The sequence below is a fragment of the Dendronephthya gigantea genome, unplaced genomic scaffold (assembly GCF_004324835.1).
Source record: "Dendronephthya gigantea isolate DGI-Jeju-01 unplaced genomic scaffold, DenGig_1.0 000228F, whole genome shotgun sequence".
Taxonomy (NCBI): domain Eukaryota; kingdom Metazoa; phylum Cnidaria; class Anthozoa; order Malacalcyonacea; family Nephtheidae; genus Dendronephthya; species Dendronephthya gigantea.
In genome coordinates, this window is record NW_021163238.1 from 149066 (window position 1) to 158162 (window position 9097).

The 9097-nt window shown below is 37.8% G+C and overlaps 1 long non-coding RNA gene and 1 pseudogene across 1 annotated transcript; both read left to right on the forward strand.

Annotated features, from left to right (window-relative positions):
- Positions 1-1601: 1601 nt before the first annotated feature.
- LOC114540275 lies at positions 1602-2149 on the forward strand (annotated as a pseudogene).
- A 4244-nt stretch (positions 2150-6393) lies between these two features.
- LOC114540269 lies at positions 6394-8515 on the forward strand. The gene is made up of 4 exons (XR_003689031.1): positions 6394-6479; positions 7700-7756; positions 7860-7927; positions 8051-8515. It is a non-coding gene; the product is annotated as an uncharacterized LOC114540269 (long non-coding RNA).
- Positions 8516-9097: the final 582 nt, after the last annotated feature.

A 9097-nucleotide genomic window follows, 5' to 3' on the forward strand; every position in this document is an offset into this window, starting at 1 on the left:
TCAACAATAGCTTTTTAAGAGAATATTAGTGCACCGGCACGGGTTCGGTACAACATCAACTTGAGGAAAATATCGAGAGAAGCTTTTATCTTTAGATATTAAGCGAGATGCAAAAGCATAATTCATTTGGGACGTTTTTGGAAGAAAAGTCGATTGTGTTCGTGAAAGGGGGCTGTCTGATGCAAAAGATGAGGACGGATTTTTTCTAATGATAATTTCTAATGTTCAAGTTTACACTCAAATGGCGAGGAGTTTCACTCCTGGTTTAAAGAAAAAAGGGTAAAGAGTTGAAAGTGTAATAAGTTCAGTCCGGCAACAAGCTGGTCTTGGATGTCCTCCGGGGAAATTTACGACGAATCATTCTGAAAGAACCAACCAATAGAGATGTCTGTCTTGGAAAGGGGGAGTGCAGACTTCGCGACAAATATTCCCATATTCTTATTGATCCTAAACAGTTTTAACCAAAATAGCTGTTTCAGCAGAAGAATCAATGAAGCATGGATATGTTGCTGAGTTACCAGAAAAAGGCCACGACACAGTAGCCGTCCCATCTAAATTAAAACCCACGAATCCACGCGTTGTCAACCTATTTTCAAATGGCAAAGCTGAGTGCAAAGATTGCCCAGGAAATTCCTCGATGTCAATTCGCTCGCATGTTCTCTTAGCTTGCCAAAAGAAAGGACAACTTGCCAATTATCTGAAGTGGCTCGTTACTACCAAGCGAAAAACAGGAGGTGTTAATTACAGTAAAGCAATTACTCATGGAAGGGCCGGTAGAGGGAGGACGCAATTACCGATCTTAACGTCCAGGTCTTCTTTCTAATTCACTCGACCGTGATATATGTCAGTGCCACCAGCTAGTACTATATCAGCTACCACATAGCCACTATTCTAATTAAACAAACGAGTCGCAAGAAGGGCATCTGCTACATCTTTTAATACACCACAGCAAACAAATTCAGTTGGTGTATATGACCGTACTCCACCATTTGTCAATGTCGCGACAAAGGTTTGTCTGATTATGGCCGTCACACCGCACTGATCGAGAGATTACAACATGCCACACAGAACTCCAACGAAGTCGAAACCCCAGCGACAAACGACGGCACAAGAACAGGCGAAAACGCTTGACGACAAAGAGAAATTCCAAGCGAAAAACCGCTCTTGACCGACGCGTAGTTGGCGCTAATCCAAAGCTTGATCGCCAATACTGTTCAACAGTCAGTCAACGAGATTTCCACTAACCCGGCCCAAGCAGCTGTCCAAGCGGTCACAAACACGCCTGTTTCTTCAAACATCCCCCTACCACAACCATCCTCCGACACGCTACGTCCCGATACCAGCTTTTCACTGATCGCTACACCGCCAGTTATCAAACAGACGCTGAACGATATATTCCACCAACGTAAACTCCAACCTCAAGCGCAAACAGCCTTCTATACGGACAGTCCTTTCACGACATCCGGACGACCAGACAGTCCTTTCACGACATCCGGGCAAACAGATTTTCAAGTTGTTTAAATTACTGCCAAAGAATTTGATTACGGATACGATCTTTCAAGTGTTGCTCAATGGCTTCACGACAACAAGCTCATTTGAACCTCGATAAAACAAAAGCAATGATAATAGGCAGTAATAGGAAGCTTAGTAATATTTCCTCGTTTTCATTATCTGTTTTTCATAATGATATCAATACCGTTTCTAGTTTTAAATACTTAGGAATAATGTTATCAACCAATTTTACTTGGACCGATCATGTTGAATATAATTCCTCCAAGATAAATAAAAACCTAGGTCTTTTACGCAGAATTAAACATTTGTTGCCACATGAGGCTCGTCTGCTATTTTACAATAGCTTAATTTTACCTATTTTCGACTACGGTGATCTATTTTGGGGCGACAAGGACAACATCGTTTTGATGAATGACCTTCAAAAATACTGCAGAACAAGGCTGCTAAGATAATATTAGACAGATCTTTGCATTCCTCAGCAAGTAATGCATTGTCAACATTGGGTTGGCTTAACCTAGAACAGCGTAGGATCTACCATCGTTGTATTTATACCTACAAGTGTGTTAATGGTCTTACAGAACATTCTTTGGATATTGTTACCCGTGGTCAGATTCATGGTTATTTTTTAACTCTGTAAATGAAGCAATCTGATTGGCTGAGAAGCGTTTCACAGCGGGCCGGAATTTTGCATCCGGCCCGCTGCAAAATGCATCCGGCCCGCTGTGAAAAATGCAAGAAAAACGACAAAACAAAAGCAACGTACGGCTAAAATGTGTGAAAACCTTTCGGGAAAAGGCTAAATGAATGTTAAAAATAAAAAACATACCCGAAAAACTTCTTTTTTTTGGATTTTTTACGCCTTTTTTCGCTTGTGAATACGTTGTTTTTTTAATCGATTCGCCGTGATTTAGTCGCTATGGTAACAATATTTGCCATTTCATTGGCTGTTTCCCGACTAGGATATCCTTATAAGGAGTTGTTGACGTATTAAAATTCTAAAATGGCTTGCAGAATTTAAAATTTTTATAGTTTATTCATTAATTTTTTGTGTTTTATTAAGTCAAAAAAGTCAAGGTTAAAAAATAAACACGTTATTTACCGGCAGCTTCGGTCCGGATGCAAAAAACTGTGCCCTCGGTGTCAAAAACATCCCTCGGCCTACGGCCTCGGGCCGTTTTCGAGACCTCCGGCACAGTTTTTTTGCATCCGGACCTCGCAGCCGGTAAATAACATATATATATCACACCAGAAACAAAGACACATTAAGACTACCTAAGATTAAACGTAATTGGGGGAAACAACGTACGAATTACCAAGCTGTTATTATAAGGACTGGAATGACATACACAATGATATTCGAAATGCTTCCTCATTATCAATTCTTAAGAGAAATTTATTCTCAAAACGTTTAACTTAATAACTTTAGACTTATCTATATCTGTAAGAAATATTAAAGAGACTTTTTATCCAGTACATAGTTTTATATATTCTGTATAGTGATGTATATAATGTAGGACCTTTGTGAAAATCACTTTATAGTGACAAAGTTTTCCTGATTAAAGAATATAACCCTCACATAGGGAAAGTTCCTACCGTTTCCCCGTGTTTGGTATGTTTCTGATCATTCCGCGGTTGTCGTGACTCGCCGCAGCGGCCAGTTAAGCCTGAGCCTGAGCGAAATGTTGTGTATTTTCGTGACGTCAGATATCACCGCAAAATAAGAATGGAGAAGAAACTAGAAGTACATGACTGGAGCCCGATTTACGATGCCAATATTGACGATGTCAATAAAGGAGTTGATTTGTTAAATGAAACTCTCTCTAATATGTTTAATGAGTGCTTTCCTTTGATCAAGGTTAAAATGTCGACTCGTGACCCACCGTTCATGTCTCCTCTTGTAAAGCATCTATGCAATTTACGGAATAGGGAACTCAAGAAAGGCGCGAATACTGAACTGCAGAAGAAGATAAATAAACTAATCCGAGGAAATCAAGTAAAAGCTATTCAAAATGTTAAAACTAAAGGCAAAGAAGGTTCTCGCAGATGGTCTGGAAGACGATCTAGGTCAGAAAATATCAGTAATATTACTGATCCAGAACAAATGAATTTACATTTTCAAGAAATAAATACTGAAAAAGAGTACGTGAGTCCTGTCCCATTGAGAATTCCTGAAGGAACTCGAATCCCAACTATTGATATAGAAGCTGCTAAAAATTTTATGAGGAGACAAAAACAAACGTCAGCTGGTCCGGATGGTATTCCGTATTGAGTCTTGAGAGATTTTGCCTTTTATCTTGCACCAGTTATCGCAAATGTATTGAATTCATCTTTAAAACAGCAGTGCGTACCTACTATTTCGAAATTGACATATTTAAATCCACTGCCAAAGGAGTCTCCGTTAACTTCCGTTAAATCAGCTAAGACCGATATCATTAACTAACGATCTTTCGTAGTAATGATCTTTCTGATTATATATGTATATCAGCCTTGTTGGATTTTAAACATTCCAAAATTTCATAATAATAGTAATAATAATAATAGTGGTGGTAATAATAATATAATAATAATCCAAGTTATACTGGTTGATAGATTAAATGGATTTTCTTGATGAATACATCAGTGTTAGGTTAAGCGTGTAACAGGAAGGGTCTTAATTGCTGCTTCATGGCTTAAAAAAGTACATATAATTTATATATATAGAAAATATTTTAACTTAGCCTCATTCAAGGCAAAGGAAAAGCTGCCAAATCTTCTAAGAGAAGGAGTTCTTGATTAATAGCTAGAAACTCAGATGGGATTCCCTATTTCAAAATATCCCACCACAAAGCACCCAAAGTGCTGCACCAATGTTAATGATGACACTAATCAAAGGGAGTGCTTCGGGTAGATTAATGGCATGCCAGATTGTTTAAATTTGAGATATCCAGTAGGTAACCAGATATTGTTACAGACATTAAAAATTTGATTTACACAAGGTGCAAAATTTTAAATAATTCAGTTTAGTAAACATAAACAATAGATTGATTATCTAGACTAAGAGATGTAAAAACACAACCCTGCAATTTATCAATAAAAAACTACAGTCCAGAACATTGATTTCACACTCAATATGTTAGTATTGGTTTAAAACAATATATATTTTACTTTGAGTGTATTAAAATCACCTTTAGCTTTGATTTTTATTAAAGTTTCCCATAGTCCGAACGGGCCAAATTACAAGCGAGCACAAAAGTACATACTATTAATGTAGCGAAATGTGGCAGCAAATTTTCCATCAATACTTATATTTACGCTTCTACAGTAGTTTTGTTTCAATTAATGAAATGAATGAACATATCAACGACGAGACCAGAGATTTAAAAAATACAAGTGGAAACATTCTCGGGTAGGGAAGCGTTATCCCTGACATACTTCCCCCGGTAATTCTACATACCTCCCAAACAAGCCAACCAATTAGCATCTAGAAACCTATACGAATTAAGCGCTCTTCCTGGCTTTTCATATGTGTTTTTTTTACAAATGCTCGGTTCCTTGACAACTTTTCTTCAAAAAGACAAAGTTTTTAAAGGCTTTTGATGGTTCGTGGATGTTTTTATGGAACAGAAGCTGGAAGAATGGAATCTTTCTTGTTTAAAAGCGACATTTCAAGGTGGGAACGATGTTTTAACATCACTTTTTTGTGTGTGTTTTTTTCTGGTAAAGAACATGACAGTGTAAAAAAATATATAGCTGAATTTGCTCGTGTTTTCAATGTTTATTTTATATTTTGACATAGGTAATTGGAACCATATTGTAGTTCTTATATAGTTATAAGTTAATTTGTAACAATTGTCTGAATTAGACAAACTAGAGAAAAAAATAGGACGTTATGTGTATGTGGGCTAAAGGGGAACATAATGAGTAATTTGTTGAATGGTTAATTGCGAATTGAGGGGCGTAGAAATGGAAATAAAAATAACCAGATGGGGTAGTTTGGAATTTGTTGGACAACCGCCAACCATGTGGTGTGTTTGAAATAAAAAATTTTTTAAAAAGGGGGTTTTGTTTGTTTATGATGGAGTTCTTCAAGAAACTATGTAGTTGCGTTTGTAGTAATAGGTTGTGTAGCGTTATTGGTGGTGTTTAAGTCAAGGTTATGTAAGGAGGTAGGTAGAAAAGTAAAACAGAAGACAAGAAGGCAAGCGTGCGAATCAGTATCCCCGTACGCGGCGTTTCATCCTTTTGCGGACTCGTCAGCGGGGAGCAGGGTTGGCTTTGTGTGAAGGAACAATGAAGATAAGAAGTGAGTAAAAGTGGTGTGTGTTTGTAGGAGAATCATAAAAAATCAAGGTTAAAGTTATCAAACCTGCGTGAGAGTGTATTCGTAAAAGGCAAAATGGTAAAATTAAACTGTGTGTCTTACCAAAGTTGTTGTTGACTTTAGATAAACCAACGCGGTGAGCCATCTCAGGGTTGATGTGAAATGGAGTGTAATTTTACTTAAAAATTGTTTTGAATTGCTTGACAGCAGAGCTTGTGTTCGAGCTTGTATCCGTTCAAGAGACTTGATCGAAAAGGGGTCAAGGATTGCACGTGTGTGCATAAAATGCGTTAATATGTTACGTCACTGAGGTCAGGTGTCAAAGTCTGTGTTGGGGATAGTGGGGGTTTACGTGTCAATTATGGTTGTGTGTGGACATCCGAGGTTTAAATGTGTTTTGGTTGTGAGTTGTACTTCATGTAGTATGGTTGGTTATAATTGTTGAAGTTCCGTTTTATCACCGTAGTCATGAAATAAAAATTGGGTTGAAATGTTTTGGATTTTTGGCGAGGAATTACAGAATTACAGTGCTATCGTCATCTGTGGGTAGTAAACTACCCCGGGTCTAAAAACTTCCGTGGGTCGATGTTCGGCGATGCATCAACCGTGAGGGTTTCAATCGTGAATATAATAGGGTTATCAATTTGAGGTAGTCAAGGTTTTTAAGGTTTGTATTTTGAAGTTTTATGATAAGCTTGTAAAACGTGCATATAATTGTGAGTGTAAGGTTGTAGGTATATAGGTATCATTATTTAGTAGGTGTTTAAATTATCATCGGTAATTAGAAGTCAACGTGGACGTTGTCATGCGTTTGAATTACTATAACTATATATATATATACAGCATATGGATAGCGGATTGTACATTATATTACATAAGGATTGTTCAACGTGACTACATTATCCATGACCATGTTCATGTGGTTTGATTTGAAGTGTATTTAATCCGTGTGGTTGAACATTTAGGTTTTGTTCGGGCATCTGGTCATATTTATGGCTTAATTCTGCTAAGGACAAGTATTTTTTTAAAAAAATAATTCTATACTTATGTCCGCAGGATGCCCAGGATGCCAGATTTGATGTGACTGGTTAAGTCATGTAGTTTTGTTGTTTTCACAGGAGAGTGCCACAGGGTTTGCTTGTCATGTGTTAATTGGTTCTTGCATGTTCTCACTTGTAACCCAGTGTGTCCCAGAAGTTCTTTGGTTTGTTATATCCACTCTGGTGTTTTCAAGGTGGTATTCAGACACAATGTCAATTGGGAGTGGTCAAAATTTTTTTGTATCTGTGTTTAGGATGGTGTGGAGGTTTTTGGCTGGTTTTGGTTAGGTTTGGGGTTGATGGAAGGCCTGGGGGATTTGGGTTATGGGATGTTATTATGTTTGGTTAGCGTTGTGTCTGGTATTAAGTTTTGCTGTGATAAGTGTGTCTCTCAGGTTAGTATTACGTTGGTAGGCTACAATTGGAGGTTCTTGCCATAGACTCCTCAGTGTGGGGTCATTCTCCAATATGTTCCAGTGTTTACGTAGGATGTTTGCAATATTTTGTGTTTGTGTTGTATGGAATGGAGAAAATTGGGCGGCTTGTGTTTTTTTGGCTTTGTTTCCTATTGAGTAGGTCTGTTTGGGTGTATTGTAGGGCTTTGTTGAAGTTGGTGGTGATGGTGTCGTGGTCATATCCGCGATGGATCAGTGCAATCAGGAGGTGGTTTAGTCGTTGTTGTAATTTGTTGTTGTCTGTAATTATGCGTCTGTATCGTAGAGCCTGACTGTAGATGACTGCGTTCTTGCATGTGGTGGGGTGGAATGAGCTTTTGTGTAGTAGAAGGGTTTTGTCAGTTGGTTTAATGTACAGGTCTGATTCCAGTTTGTTGTTTTTGTTTTTGTAGATAGTTGTGTCAAGGAAGTTGACAGATTTCTCAGAGAAGGAAAAGTCAAATTTGATGGTAGGATGAAAATTGTTTATGTATTTAAGGAATTTTTCCAGTTTGTCAGTGCCATGTGTCCAAATTGCAAATATGTCATCTATAAATCTTATCCATTCAATAGGTATAAGATTTTCAGGAGCTTGTTGGAGGAGCTCCTGTTCAAGTGCTGCCATGAATATGTTTGCATAGGTAGGTGCCATTGGTGATCCCATAGCAGTGCCATGAATTTGTAGGAAGTGTTCGTTGTTAAAAGCAAAGGCGTTCTTCTTAAGTACAAGGGATAGGATGTCATGAACTAGTTCTCCATTTCAGGGGTAATTGTGTTGATTTCTTTCAACATGTCTATACAGGCTTGGATGCCTTGATCATTAGGTATGTTGGTATAGAGACTTCTTACGTCAATAGTAATAAGTATGAACTTGTCTGGTAGTGTGTTATTCTGAGCAAATATCCGGCATAGAAAGTCTGCAGTGTCCTGGACATATGATGGTATGTGTTGTAGGAGTGGTTTGAGTAGATGGTCAGCATATTGAGAAAGCTTGACTGTTGGTCCACCACAACCGGAGATAATAGGTCGACCTGGAATGTTAGTTTTGTGTATTTTGGGTAAAAGGTATAGTTGTGGTGTCCTGGCTTGATTGTCAATTGTGAGATATTTAAATGTTGTGTTGTCAATGGCCTTAGATTTGTGGAGTTTGTGTGCTAGGGTTTTGGTTTCAGTTAGAATTTCAGGGGTCGGGTCATGTGTTAGTTTCTGGTAGTGTTTCTCATTATAAAGTTGTCTATATGTTTATTTTATTATATTTGTTTGTTGTATTATATTTTATATGTTTATTTTGCATAACACAAAAAAATGGCTAAAACAACACAAAAAATGGCTGAAAGTACAATAGCAGTTGTTGTAGACGAACATGGCAATAAAAAAAGGGTTAAAAGCGAACGAGTGTGGAAAGATACCGAAACAGAGAAACTGATAAGTTTGTACGAAGCAAACTATTTTGTTTGACATTGAATTTCATGCACAAGGAGCAGAGGTGTCTTTGACTGACCAGTTTGTTTATTGAGGAAAAAATCATCCAATCCCAGTACCTGCAGCAGTGACCATCAAAGCGATGACACAATTTCCAATTCTGATGAAAGTATGCAAATCATACAAGATCCTGAACCGTGTTGCAGTGAAGAAAGAAACGAAGAGATACTGATTTTTCCCCAATCCTCTCCCGAGATAACAGCAGAGTGGCCGGAGGGGAGTCAAACAACATAAATACATTTATTCAACAATCAAAGCGACCGTTGTCTAGATTTGAAACTTTAGAAAACGTTTCTATATTTGAGGGACTTAGCTACTTTAAGCGATTA